This window comes from Marmota marmota, unplaced genomic scaffold, assembly GCF_001458135.2.
Source record: "Marmota marmota marmota unplaced genomic scaffold, marMar, whole genome shotgun sequence".
Classification (NCBI taxonomy): domain Eukaryota; kingdom Metazoa; phylum Chordata; class Mammalia; order Rodentia; family Sciuridae; genus Marmota; species Marmota marmota.
Window position 1 is genome coordinate 651,474 of NW_026000051.1, and position 11,483 is coordinate 662,956.

The 11,483-nt window shown below is 41.8% G+C and overlaps 1 protein-coding gene across 3 annotated transcripts in view; it reads left to right on the top strand.

Moving 5' to 3' along the window:
- The first annotated feature begins 10,632 nt into the window (after positions 1-10,632).
- The window catches only part of Setx (senataxin), an 86,555-nt gene continuing 85,704 nt past the window's right edge, over positions 10,633-11,483 (top strand). For 2 of the 3 annotated variants that reach the window (XM_048812835.1, XM_048812836.1), the window contains exon 1: positions 10,633-11,131. The gene's annotated coding sequence lies outside the window, so the exon portion shown is untranslated. The remainder of the gene's footprint in view (positions 11,132-11,483) is intronic. The other variant, XM_048812839.1, reaches the window with a different exon arrangement.

The following is an 11,483-nucleotide window of genomic DNA, read 5'->3' on the forward strand; positions in this document are numbered from 1 at the left end:
GAGTACTTTCCATTCATATCTCTGATCAGGACCTTCATGATTCAGTGCAGGGATAGTAAATGCAAAACGTGGACTATCCTCAGGATGAATTGGAATTGAAAAAAAACAATCTTTAATATCTATAGCTAAAACATACCAGGTTTTTGGCAAAGCAGACAGTTGGGGAATCCCTGATTGAGCAGGTCCCATAATAACCATCTCATTATTAATGGCTATTAAATCTTGCAATAATCTCCATTTACCAGATTTCTTTTTGATGGCAAAAATGGGAGTATTATGGGGAGATACAGAAGGTTGTATATGTCCCTCCGCTAATTGTTGTTTGACTAGGTCATGGGCTGCTTGTATCTTTTCTTCAGTCAGGGGCCACTGAGGAACCCACACTGGTCTTTCTGATTTCCAAGTAATTTTTATTGTCTCAGTGACCCCTCCTGAAAACCCAATCCATGTCTGTCTGTTCCTTGATCTATTTGTATTGGTGCTACTATACCTTGTTCTTGTTCTCCTAATCTTTTTTCTTTCCTAAAACCTTGCCTATCCCTAATAGTGGGCGCATTTGGATTGATGTTATTTGTTAATGTCAAACCTAATTGATCTAGGACATCTCGTCCCCATAAATTTATAGGAAGATGATCCAATACATATGGCTGTATAGTTCCTTCACATCCTTCAGGATCCTTCCAATCTAATACCATTGCACTTCTATGGGGATTAGTCGCCACTCCTAGGCCTCGAAGCATTTGAGTAGCTTGTTGTAATGGCCAATGTTTTGGCCATTCTTGACGAGAGATGATGCTAAGGTCTGCACCTGTATCCAGTAGCCCATTAAATTCATGTCCTTGAATATTTAGTTTTAGCATGGGGCGAGAATCTAAATTTAAAGAAAGCATAGCCCAATCTACACCCGTGGAGCCTAATCCCCTGGAACCTCTTTCTATAGTACGGCTGGAAAATTTATCATGTAGGCTGGGTATTGTTTTTTTTTTTAAGAGAGAGAGAGAGGGAGAGAGAGAGAGAGAGAATTTTAATATTTATATTTTTAGTATTTGGCGGAAACAACATCTTTGTTTGTATGTGGTGCTGAGGATCAAACCCGGGCCGCACGCATGCCAGGCGAGCGCGCTACCACTTGAGCCACATCCCCAGCCCTAGGCTGGGTATTATTAATAACTCTGCTATTCTACCTCCTGGTGAAATTACTGATATACCCCTTGGAGAACTGGCTATAATTTTTATTTCACCTTCATAATTGGGATCAATTACCCCAGGACTTATCATAAGTCCTTTTAGAGTAGAAGAATTGTGTCCAAATAATAAGCCTACTGTTCCTTGGGGGAAGAGGTCCTTTTACCCCTGTGGGAATGATTTGATCTCCCATCTCTGGAGTTTGTATTGCTCTGGCGGAGGCACAGATGTCCAACCCTGTGTTCCCTCTGGTTTGTCTGATGAGGGATCTAATGGATAATGTGTCCTGGGCACTACCCTGATGGTGTTGCTGGGTTCCTCCATTGCCCCGTATATTTGTGGTCGTGGGCCCCGAAGCATTGGGCCCCCCTGTCCGTTTTTTGGCAATGGAGCCCAATGCTTTTCTCCACGATATCGTGGGTAAACACATGGTTTTTGTCTATTTTTTGATAACAGAGTACCCTCTATGGTGGTTTGAGAACAGCATTCATTAGCCCAATATCTCCCTCTATGGCATCGTGGGCAAATACCTGGTATTCTACCCCTTTGATACCTAGTTTTGTTAAACCCTCCTCCTATGGGGCAGTTCCTTTTAAAATGTCCTGTTTGTTCACAATTGTAGCATGTTTTCGGCCCGGCATCTAAAGCCTGTTGTACTGCAGCTGCCAAGACTTGCCGTTGTTCATTATTGTCTCTACACAATTTAATATATGTGTTTAAATCTTCATGTTGCCATGGTCTAATGACCTCCTTGCACCATTTGTTTGCTTCCTCATAGGCTAGCTATTTAATTAATGGCATTGCTTGCTCTGTATCCCCAAAAACTCTGGTAGCTGTTTGAATAAGCCTATCTACAAATTCAGTGTAAGGTTCATTAGCTCCTTGTATTACCTTAGATAATTGGCCTTGTAAATCTCCATGTCCTTGTAAAGTCTTCCATGCCCTAACTGCATCTGCAGCAATTTGTGAGTATATAGTAGGATCATATGCAATTTGTTGTAGCTAACCCTCATAAGGTCCTTTTCCTAACAACATATCTAGATTTCTCTGAGGATAATCGGCTATTGCATTTCGCCTAGCCGTCTCCGTGCAAAATTCCTCATTTGCAACCTTCCACAACAGGTATTGTCCTCCATTTAGCACAGCTTTACACATACTAGTCCAATCTGCTGGCGTCATGTTCAAGTTGGTAATGGATTCGACCATGCATACAGTGAAGGGTGCTTGAGGACCATAGGTTGTTGCAGCCTCTTTTAGCTGCTTCACTGTTTTGAAATCTAAAACATGGTGATTTCGCTGCCCTCCTGCCACCTCAAATACAGGGCATGCTAATCTTTGAGGTCCTGTCTCAGGATCCCATCTATCAACTACGGGGGTTGGGGACCCCCCAGCATATGTTGTCTCCATAGGTGGAGCTGTTGGTTGGACACTTACACCCTTTGGTGATAGAAAGGTGTTAGTAGCAGCCTCCTGTTGTAACTTTTCCCCTGATAGCCCTTCCTCCTCTAAACTTTTTTCCTTTGTCTGACTAACTTGAGAGACTTCCTCTTTTACTTGATGTAAGATGTCTTCTCCTAGACTAAGCAAACAAGATTGTACCAACGTCCATAATGGTAATGTGCCAACTAGCAGAGTTCCTGGGCTTTCCTTTTGTATCTTTTTTAAATCTTTACCCTGATGGTTCCATTGTGGTATATTTAACAATCCCTCTTTAGTGAACCATGGGCTACACCTTTGTATCGTCTTAACGTATGCCCTAACTGTTCTTGATTTTACTGAGATGCCTCCCTCCTCTAGCACTTTACTTAACGCCCTTTCGGTTTGGTTCTTACTAATTTTTAATTCCATATTTCCGTGACGAAGATACCCCTCACTAAGATAATGCAAAACAAAACCAAGACAAAATGAAACAAAAATTCATTATATCAGCTTTTCTATCCTCCTGAAATGTCCATCCATCCTTTCTCCCTATCTGTTCCTCAGACGCAAATAGTTTTTCCTCAGATATGAGCGGTTTTGCTTCTGTCCTACCCATCTCCAGGGACTGTCAACTTAAAACAAAGAAGAATCTTTTAATGGTTACCCATTCCCTCAGGGGCGAGCAATTTCACTTACCTCCAAGCTTCAGGCGTTCCCCTTATGGGCCACCAAATGCTGCAGTCTGGCTGGGCACAAATCATGAGCCACTCAAGCAGCCACAAACTTTATTTCCGAACTCCCCCGGACGCCACCCACGCAGCCCTCAGGAACACCACACACCAACCGGAGTTCCCTTCATGGGAACTCCATCAACCAATGCAAACTCCCCAGGAATCCCCGTGAGATCTCCAAAGTAGTGGTTGCCCCAGGCGGACAGCAGGGGTCTATATACAACTGAATACACAGCTTAACTGAACCATCATCATCTCAATGGCTCGCTGGGGTCACCTGTCAACCACTTCCTTCTGGCAAAATGCCATGCGTCATTCCGACTTGGCTGTGGCTCTCAGCACCCCTGTGTAAAACAAAAAAACTTTAAAATATTGACCAAAGAATACAATTTATATAAAAATTCAGGAAAGTCACTAACAAATAACTACTGTAACAGAGTTTATTTGTCCCAGCTGACAAAGGCCATCTCTATAGCAGAGAAAGGCAAAACAGGCTTGGGTTCTTGGACTTTCATGGGGGGGGCTCATGAATCATAGACAGGTGGGTCCTGATGCCTGCTGTTAGGGGTTGGGTTTGTATGAAGGATTGGTGAGCCCTTCTCAGAAACACCCTTGGGCAGGAAAGCGAGACTTTTTCTTTAAAATGGCCGTTCAGATGCTAAGCAAGGACCTTATAATATGAGTGGCCAATAATGACATAAAGTAGTAGCAAAGATCTTGTAGACTATTTAAATTAAATTGGTATGACTCCACATAGGAGTGCTATCCTATCAAGATGGGCAAGGTAATTTCCTGAGCAACTGCTAAGAAGGTAACTCAAAAGCACACAGTGAAAGAAATGATGGGGAGTTAAAGTGCCATGCCAGAAAAGATGTCAACACTAAGGAAGGCGGCAGTGGAGGCACTGACAAAAAGAAGACACAAAAGCACAGAAAAGTGGCAGGAATCTTACCAATAACTGCAGTAAATTTAAGTAGATTGCAGGCTGGGGTGGAGCTCAGTGTTAGAGCACTTGCCTTGTGAGTGCAAGGCCCTAGGGTTTGATCCTCATCACCACAAGGAAGCACAAGCAAAAATAAAATAAAAAACTGGATTGAACTCTTGAATGATAAAGCATAGATTGGTAGATGGGAAAATGATCCAATTGATGCTATCTATAAGAGACTCATTTTAGATTCAAAAACAGTTGAAAATGAAAACTTCGAAAACCACACTCTTTGCAAAAAAATAACCAGAAGCAGACTGGAGTGGTTATTCTAATGCCATGCAACTAAGACAAAATTGTTTCAAGGGTCAAAAAAGGACGTGATATAATGATACAAATATTAAGCCATCAAGAAGATATGTTGGAAACACACATACATATGATAACAGAGTCCCTCCAAAGAGTTAACCAGAAATTGACGGAATTAAAGAGATTTAGATGATTTTACAGTAGTATTTGGACATTTTAATGCTCTACTTCCAATAATGGATATAACAAAATTTCATTAAAGAAACAGAGAACTCGAATGACACTATAAACCAAGCAGATGGAATGGAAATACACGAGAACTTTCCAATAGGATTTACATTTTTTTCATGTGCACATGAAACAGTGTCTAGAACTAATTATATATTAGGTTACAAAACAATTCTCAATTAGTTTAAAAAGTTTGAAATCATGAAAAGTATGTCCTAATGCTATGAAAACTAGAAATGAAAGTAGAAGATATAAAAACAATGTAAAATTCATGTAGAAATTAAAGAAAATGGTCTAACGCAATAAAAACATCAAAGAAGAAATCCAAGAGAAATCATGAACTATTTTCTTAATTATTCTTTTTTAGTTGTAGATGGACACAATGCCTTTATTTTGTTTATTTATTTGCATGTGTGCTGAGGATTGAACCCAAGCACCCCACCACTGAGCCACAACCCCAGCCCATCATGAAGTATTTTGAGACATGAAAATCCAACATCTTTCCTCTGATTTGGTGTAGGAAATGATTGATTTGTGTTTATGGAACCAGCCTTCTATTCCTGGGGCAAATACCACTGACTCATGGTAGTGTGGTCTAATACTGGACTTGGCTTGTAATTTTTTTTAAGGTTTTTGCATGTCTAGTCATAAAGACATGGTTTGTGATTTTATTTTCTTGTGATGGGTTTTTCTGCCTTTGGTATCAAGGTAATGTTGATCTCAAAGAATGAGATGTTAATTCTTTAAAAGTTTGGTAGAATTCACCAGCAAGGCTATCCTAGATTTCCTTCCTTCCTTCCTTCCTTCCTTCCTTCCTTCCTTCCTTCCTTCCTTCCTCCCTCCCTCCCTCCCTCCCTCTCTTCAATTGCTATATCCTTCCTTCCTTCCTTCCTTCCTTNCCTTCCTTCCTTCCTCCCTCCCTCCCTCCCTCCCTCTCTTCAATTGCTATAGGACCCTTCAGGTTTCCTATTTCTTTCTCTTTTTTTTTCAAAGAGAGTAAAGAGAGAGTGAGAGAGAGAAAGATAATTTTTAATATTTATTTTTCAGTTTTTGGACACAACATCTTTGTTTTACTTTATGTGATTCTGAGGATCGAACCCAGCGCCCCGCACATGCCAGGCGAGGGCACTACCACTTGAGCCACATCCCCAGCCTCAGGTTTCCTATTTCTTATTAAGTCAGTTTTAACAACTGGTTTCTAGGAATTTGTTTACGTTACTCATCTGTTATTGGCATACATTTGATCCCAGTATTCTCGGATAACTGATAATCCTTTTTATTTTTGTGAAGTCAGTAGAATGTCTCCACACTTTGGGGGGAGGGTACTGGGGATTGAACCCAGGGGCACGTAATCATTGAGCCACATTCCCAGCCCTTTTTTATATTTTGTTTATAGAGCCAGGGTCTCATAAGTTGCTGAGGCTGCCTTTGAACTTGTGATTCTCCTGTCTCAGCCTCCCAAATCACCGGGATTACAGGAGTGTGCCACTGTGCCCAGTCCCCCTTTCTCATTTAAGTAATTTGAGCCTCTCTTTTTGTCATTATAGTTAAACATTTGCTAACTATTTGATCAAGTTTGTGTGGCTATTACAGAATACTACAGCCTGGCATGTGTTTAAACCACAGGAATTTATTCCCATAGTTCTGGAATTTAGGAAATAACAAGACTAAGGTGTGGGCTGGGGCTGGGGCTCAGTAGTAGAGAGTTTGCCTAGCATGCCTGAGGCACAGGGTTCGATTCCTGGCACCACATACAATAAACAAATAAATTAAAAATGTATTTTGTTTAAAAAAATTCATTTAAATAAAAGAGTAAGGTGCTAGCAGATATAGGATTTTGTGGGGTGCTCTTCTTCATTAGGAGACATCTCCAGGTTACATTTTCACCTGGAGGAGGATTCAGAGACAGGAAGCAAGCTCCTTCCTCTGAGATACTGATCCCAAGCTGAAGGTGCCATCCTCATTAACTAGTTATCTCCCAAAGACCTTACCCAGTAATAACTATCCCACTGAGGATTAACAAATTTGGGGGAAACATACATGTAGCCCAGAATACCAATTTTGCTAATCTTTTCAAAGAATGAAATTTTTGTCAGTTTTTCTATTCTCTTTCATTTATCTCCATTCTTATTTACTCCTTTTGTTAACTTTAGATTCTCTTTGCTCTTCTTTCTATAGTTTCTCAAAGTGTAAGGCAATTTGATTTTTTTTAATACGCAGCCTTTATTTTCTTCAGGTTTAGAGTGTTTTGTGATTAATTATATAAAGATGAGGAACCAGTTTTACAACCTAAAAGTTTATTTACATATTAAAACTATATTAATACTTTAATGAATTATACAAAAAAGATGAGACAAACGTGCACTATGGAATTGCATGTCAGGCCAGATCCCTACAGAGGGAATTCCCAGTATGACCTCAATGATCTGTGAGGACACAGAGCAATCCTTATTTAGACGTACTCATTCATACTTGTCTAGCAAGGGCAGCCCTCGGCTTCTTAACAGTTTCCTTCTGCTATGGATGCATACGTTTAGTTAGATCCACCACCCCTTGTGGGAGGGCTTGTGCCCTGAAGATGATTGATTCAACCCATTCTTCCGGGAGGGTTTCCTGGTGGCCCTCTTCCATCATCATATCTGGAATCAGATGAGTTTCCATAGCCTCTTCTTTTTTTTTTTTTTTTTCACATCTTGTTGAAGCAGAGTTTTAAGAAACAAAACCACAAACTCACCTATTCTCCCAAAGAAATCTGTTATCAAAAAGATAGTCTCCGTGGGGACTGACTCTGGCTGTCCAACACTTGTCCATTCGAGATGTAAACCATCTTGCCTCTGCTTCCCCCTTTCTTTTTTTAATGAAAGTATTTACAGCCGTAAGTTCTCCTCTGAGACTGAGTGAATACATGAACAATGGCACAGGTGCCAAGATGATAATCTTTTCAAAATGTAGTTCTGGAACAAACAGATGTATATTTACTTGAAAAATCGAATCTAGACTCCAACTTCTCCCAAACACACAGAAAATAAATAATGAAAACTTTAAGATTTCTAGAAGAAAATATATGACCAATTTTTTAGTTATAGGTGGACACAATAACTTTATTTTATTTTTATGTGGTGCTGAGGATCAAACCCAGTTCCTTATAGATGGTAGGCGAGCACTCTACCTCTGAGCCACAATCCTAGCCCTAGGAAAAATCTTTTTAAGTTTCAGATAGGACACTAAAAGCACTAACCACTGAGGAAGCAATTGATAAACTGGATTTCATTACAATTTAAAGCTTCTGTTCTCCTAAAGACACTGTAAAGTTCACAAAAAAATGCAAGCCACAAACTGGAAGAAAATATTTGCAACAAATACATAAAAACAAAGGCCTTATTACCCAGAATATGTACAGAACTCTATTTAATAAGACAAATGATCCAGTTTTAAAATGGCCAATGGACTTGTGCAAACAATTCACAAAAAGAGATACACTAATTGCCAAGAATTAGTGACAAGATGACTAACATCGTTGATTATCAGGGAAATACAAAGTGTGTGCTTCTAACCCCCCAGAACAACAAGCACTAAAAAGAATAAGAATAAAGAGTCTTGACAAGGTAATGAGACAAGTGGAACCCATACATTGTTTATGGGAATGTAGGAGGGTATTGCCATTTTTGAAAATGAGTTGATAATATCTCATAAAAACATACACCTAGCCTGTAATCCAGCTGTTTCACTCATGGATATTTATCCAAGTTAAGTGAAAATGTATCTATTAAAATAATTGTGCCATAGTAGTCTTTAACATATTTAAGTTTTATTCATAATATCCCCAAACTTGCATTGATCTAAATATCTAATAACAGATGCGTGGGGGAAAAAACACAAATCATGGTATATTCATTTAATGAAATCCAAAAATAAAATTGAATGACAGGTGCCTGCAGCAACATCTGTGAATCACATTGATGTTATATTGAACAAAGGCAGGCAGATCTAAGAGACCAGAATGTAAATCTCATGGATACTGAGTTCTAGAACAGGCTAAGTGAATCTGTGGTGACTGATGCAGACTTAGCTATCTGAACAGCAGTTCTATCAGCTGAGTGTAGAGAAGGAGATTGCTACAGAAATGTCATACCTTGAATAAAGATGGCTACACAAAGTATGGAGGTATTAACATTAATCATAAAAGCTAGATATTTTATTGTGTATCACTATGTGTAGATTATATAAATAGGTATATAAAGCTGGCAACAATTTATGGAACACAAGGCAAAATGAAGATGAACAATGATGAAGTCAATAGATGCCATCATCCTTCGTTTTGTGGTACTGGGGATGGAAACCAGGGCCTTGTGTATGCTAGGCAAGTTTTGTACCACTGAGCACTCCCAGCCCCAATAGACATTATCATGAGGGAAAATTTAAGAAAAGGTCCATTTGAAATTGAAATAATGAGTAATAGTCTTGATTGTTGATAAGACAAATGATGTAGTGGAATGAGTTACATGATCAAATAGGTAAAATATGACCCTAACTTGCTCTTTTAACATGATACACTGAAGTATAAAACTCATAGTATGTATCTAAAATTGAGAACAAATAGGATGATTTGGTAATTGAGTGGTCCATCCAAAGTAGGCTCAATCACCACACTAGAAAACTTGGTTGAGTCCTCTGACATCTTACAACTCATAAATGAAAAAAGGCTTGATAATCCTAAAAATTTACATGGCATCATCAAACTAGATCATTAATTTGAAAGACTTTTCTAAACTTAATAGATTTGATCAATTTTTGCCAGAAAAAGGACAATTACCTGTTTTTAGTATAAAAAAATCATCTTACATTTCATTGTCGATTTAGATAACTATATGTAGTCAAAATGAAACTTTCATAGAATTGTTGGTAGTTTAAATGTCCTGCTCTTTTTTTTTCCTGGATTTTTTATTTTTTAAAATTTTTTTGTACCAGGGTTTGAACCCGGGGTGCCTAATCCTTGGGCCACATCTCCAGCCCTTTTTATTGACAGTGTCTCCCCAAGTTGTTTCGGACCTTTGTGAGGCTTGTCTCCAACTTGGGATCCTCCTGCCCCAGCCTTCTGAGCCGCTGGGATTTATATTATTTATTCCTTCCAAATACAAAGTAATTTTCATTTCCACTTTTGTATTCAAAATTTTATTGCAGTGCTTTCGTTTAATGCAGGTTGTATAAGTTTGGGGTTCCACTATTCCTGAATACACTGTGGATCTGTGAATCTCAGGACATGATCTGGAGTGTGGAAAATAATTTGTAGAAAAAATGCAATCTGTATAATTCAATAGAAAGTATGAAAAACTTAATAGTAAATATACTATTATTGTTCACCAATAATCACAAAAGCGGGATGATTATAAAGAAAGGCCCTATACAATTTTGTCTTTATGGTGTTTTTCTCCATTAAAAAAGGAAAACAAAGCCAAGCGCTGGGTACACCCTTATAATCCTAGCGACTGGAGAGGCTGAGGCAGGAGGATCTCAAATTTGAGACCAGTATCAACAATTTAGCGAGACCTTGTCTCAAAAATAAAAAGGGTCGGGGATGTGGTAAGGGGCCTTTTGGTTCAATCCCTGGTACCAAAAAAATACAGACATTTTATGACCGTGTTGGTGCGAAGACGCATTAAGGTCTGGTCTTGGACCCCTCCCTCCCGCCATAAGAAGAAACATCTTCGTCAGCACTAAAAGCCCCGGGCGGGCAGCTCGCAGTCACGTCCTTCCCTGGACTGGTGCCCGGCCCGGCCCACGTCATGACCTCTGCGCGGGCACGACAGGGCACGACGCGGGTGGCTTTGGCACCCTCCCGGGCAGCTCCAGCGTGTCAGAGGCGCCGGGCGGAAGCACCGTTCCAAGAAGACTCCGCGACCGCTTGGGTACCGTCTGGACCCTCGCTGGGGAGCGCAGGCGGCCGGAACCTTAACGGTCCTGGCTCGCAGGCCGGGCGCCCCAACGGTCACCGCCCCTGTGGCAGGCCACGCCCCTTCTGGAACGTTCCCCGGCCGGGGTCCCGTTCTGCCCGGCCGGCCCCGGCTCAGTCTCGGGTTGGGGCTGTCCCCGGCAGGACTGTCGCAGCGCCCTCGCCCTCGGCGCGAGTCGCACCACGGGGTTCCTGCCCGCTCTCCCCGGCGTGAGCAACGGGGCGCCCCCGCGGGGTCACAGCGAGCCACCTGCGCCTCGGGGGCACCCGCACCGCGTGCACTGCCCATGACGCTCGCCGTCTCCGGGGACTCGGGGTCTGCGTTCTGCACGGGTGACGCGTTTGGGTGAGAGCATGTTTTAGGTCTCCAGAGTAAGACCGAAGGTAAGGAAACGTTCCTTCGCCATCCTTATCACCACTCCCGAAACACCTGAGGCACTAAAAGCAACCACGAAACGGAAACGGCGGGAGGTGGGCGCCGAACCCGCCCTGGGCCGCGCTTGTGGGGAGCCGCCCCGCCCAGGGGGCGTACCTGGGGGCGTGGCCCCAGGTCCAGCTTTCCAGTTCACTTCGACGGGCTCCTCTGATTGGTCAAACCCCTGCGTCCCGGAAGTGACGTTAGCATCCGGCTGGGGCCTGCCCGCGGCGCCCCGCTGCTTGTCTTCCCACGCCCCGCCCCCTCGGCGCACCAAAACAAGACCAGCCGAGAGGGGGCCGGGGCCTTGCGGACGGTGGA